The following is a 3,848-nucleotide window of genomic DNA, read 5'->3' as shown; positions in this document are numbered from 1 at the left end:
TGCTCTAGCATACTTATATACCCCAAAATGCAGAGCAAAAATAAAATCGAAAGCGAAATTGTTGTTAAATGTACATTTTTCCAAACAATATATTGTAGAAAAAAAACAATATTTATTTTTTTCTTAATTTTATTTTTTGTAGAGCAAAAATAAGATTAGAACAAACACCTCTTATTACCAGGGCACCCTGGCTTGAAGTTGTTATTGTTGTTGTTTTATATTTGTTTGCTCTCACTCTCCTCTATTAAAATTACACAGTTCTCGTTTTGCACTTAAAGAAAACATATGATTATTATAATATGGTCAAGGCAACATTATATTGGTTCTTGCTGAATTAAACGATTAACACAAAGAAATTATGTAATTATCTAGTTAGTGAGAGAAGACTATAGAGTCCACTACAGAGTCTACCGAGTCTATAAATTCAAGTATATAGAGGAGTGAACAGTAGAGTCGACTTTGATTTGAATTTAGGCAGTCTACTGAAGAGTTGATTTGCAGTGTCTACTGTTTGTTGGACTAAAACATCTCCTCGACTACATAAATGTCGAGAGTTTTAACGGGTCTTATCTCACGGTGGTCTTTTTTATCCACTGGGTAGACTTGAGAACACCAAAGACAATGTTCTTACTAACAGGGACACACTATGGTCATTCTGATATGAACTGAATATACTCTGAGCATATCTGGACAAGGAAGGAAAATTCAATGGTATCATTTGTTTATGATACGTTTCATCCATCATCATTCAACCCAGCACACATCTCATTCATACGACACATTCATAAGAGAAGAACAAACGACGCAATCATTAGGTAGACGGGTGGTGTAAGGCCCACCGAACCTCACATTCATCCCGTACCATATATAATTAATACCAATTCATTTCCAACGCTTAATCCCATAGCCACTCCTCTGTAGAGTATCTATTGTTTTCGGCAAAAGCACCGAACTATCCCGAAATATTGACTTTATCATGCATCAGTATTTTAACCGCCACTTACTCTCCCCGCAAATTTGGGTTTAAACCACTGTCACTATGTGGATCCCGAAGAAACCTCAATCAACTGACCAGTCAGTACATAGTCCTGTAACCAAATTTTCAGTCCCGGCCAGACTATAGGTATTGGCCACCACTTTATACCCTGGGATTGCAATAACACAAATGCGTAATATGCCCTCGGGGGGATTTACAGCAATAAATAGATAGATAGATAGATAGATAGATAGATAGATAGATAGATAGATAGATAGATAGATAGATAGATAGATAGATAGATAGATAGATAGATAGATAGATAGATAGATAGATAGATAGATAGATAGATAGATAGATAGATAGATAGATAGATAGATAGATAGATAGATAGATAGATAGATAGATAGATAGATAGATAGATAGATAGATAGATAGATAGATAGATAGATAGATAGATAGATAGATTGATAGTTAGTTAGTTAGTTAGTTAGTTAGTTAGTTAGTTAGTTAGTTAGTTAGTTAGTTTGTTAGTTAGTAAGTTAGTTAGTTTGTTAGTTAGTTAGTTAGTTAGTTAGTTAGTTAGTTAGTTAGTTAGTTAGTTAGTTAGTTAGTTAGTTAGTTAGTTAGTTGGTTAGTTAGTTAGTTAGTTAGTTAGTTAGTTAGTTAGTTAGTTAGTTAGTTAGTTAGTTAGTTATTTAGTTAGTTAGTTAGTTAATAAACTATTAATTATTTATTTCGATCATGACAATCTCATTTTTTCTCTGCGTGTAAAACCACAAGTTATTATTCTTGTGATTGTTGTTGTTATTAATATTGCAACAATATTCATACAATATATTTTATTGTAATTCCAGTCCGTTTTTTTCTTATTGTTGTAAGAGTAATACTCTGTTTTATTTTATTTTAATTTTATATATATATAATTTTTTTTTTGTTTTGTAACTTGTTGTTATTGTTTTTTATTATGTTTTTTCTTCAGCAATTTTAAAAGACTGATCGCATTTTTCTGTTGATCTAATAACATGATATCAAAATAGATTTTGTTTTCTTGTTTATTGCCAAGAAGTAAGTATTTAGAGAAATATGTTTTAAAAGACTTAAAAAGAGTAAAGACCCCCACCTTTCAACCTACATGAAAATTGTTGCTACATGTTTAGTTTTAAGTTTTCATTTAGTTGTATGTTTCTAGTGCTAAATATATGATGGAAGAAACATATAACAAAACAACAACTACTACTTTACAATGACGGCAGCTAGTAAGTATGAACAAAACAAAAAAAACTTGCATTGGCAATGGACTCTTAACGTCAATGTTTTTAACAGCAACTTTCGTTGATTTGTTTTTGTATAGATTTTTTTGTTGTTGTTGGTTTTTTTATACTAGTATTAATTAAACTTGTCCAAGTGCTTACAGTTATAATTAATTTATTTGTTTTTTTTTTGCAAATAGAAGTTATGTCAATGAAATTTATATGCGTATGTATGTATGTTTCTTAAGTCTTTTGTTTCTGGTCTTAACACATTTCATATAATGGAACAAGTTGGCTTTGAATGTAGTTTAAGTGACGTCAGTTTTATGTAATTTGTTAACAAATTCTAGATTGTTGTCATATAATAAAAGGATATTAGCAGTGTTTATAACTTTTATGCATTTTAAAGATTGAAAAAGTTTATTACTATAGAGTTGACTATGAAATAAACTTTAGATTCGGCTAAAGAATCGACTGTATATTCATCTAGAAAGTAAACTATAGAGTCGACTAATCTGTTGTGGACTGTAAAATCTACTATAGAGTCGGCTAGGACTACATACTCCCCTACAAAGTATATTTGTAAAAACATGTTATATGTAGAAACATGTACTTTTTCCACAATTTCTCATAATTCTAAGAAAATTTTGCTTCATAACTCTTTTGTCTTAAGACAAAATACTTCACTAATTATAACAAAATTGTTTAAATATTCAAAATATGTAACTACTAAAAGTTGTGTTTTTTTTTTAATTTTAAATGTTTAAGTTTAATTTTTAATTAATACCAATTATTTATTATTTTTTCTTTGCAATTTATTGAACCGAAAATAATTACATTCAATCTAAATGTTAATAAATATAATGTTTTAATAATTTCAATAACTTTGCCATTAGTTTTATTAATCTTTTTTCTTACTTCTTTCGCTTAAATTCCTGATCAATTGTTTTTTTTAATTAATTTACAATTTTTTTCCTCTCTTTTACAAATATTTTTCTAAGTAATACGGTTGGCGTTAGTGGTTTATAAAAGTGATTAGCAAAAAGAGTTAACATGGTTTGAGTGATATAAATATAAAAGTTTATTTTTTTATCCGTCTCTTTTTGCCGATTTCTGTTTTCTTACTATGGATGCTGGTGGCATTTGTTAGTTAGTTGTCATTAATTTTGTCTTGAATGCATATTCATACCGGAAGGCTTATAAGGTGTGTTGTGTGTCGCATTTAATTCATAGTTACTCCGATTCCATATGTTTAACACAACAACAAACGATATATAATTGACTTCTTAATGTATTTTTTAGTAAATGAATTACTAGTTAGTTGTTAATATGTGTTAATGAAATTGAGGGGAACAAAGGAGATCCCAACAAACAATTTGATTATAAGTTTTAGAGAAATGCTTAACTAACTAACTAAGTAACTAACTAATTAACTAAGTAAGTAAGTAACTAACTAACTAACTAACTAACTAACTAACTAACTAACTAACTAACTAACTAACTAACTAACCAACTAACTATCTAACTAACTAACAAACTAACAAACTAACAAACTAACAAACTAACAAACTAACAAACTAACAAACTAACAAACTAACAAACTAACAAACTAACAAACT

Source organism: Lucilia cuprina, chromosome 6 (assembly GCF_022045245.1).
Source record: "Lucilia cuprina isolate Lc7/37 chromosome 6, ASM2204524v1, whole genome shotgun sequence".
Classification (NCBI taxonomy): domain Eukaryota; kingdom Metazoa; phylum Arthropoda; class Insecta; order Diptera; family Calliphoridae; genus Lucilia; species Lucilia cuprina.
Note: the sequence above shows the minus strand (reverse complement) of the source record.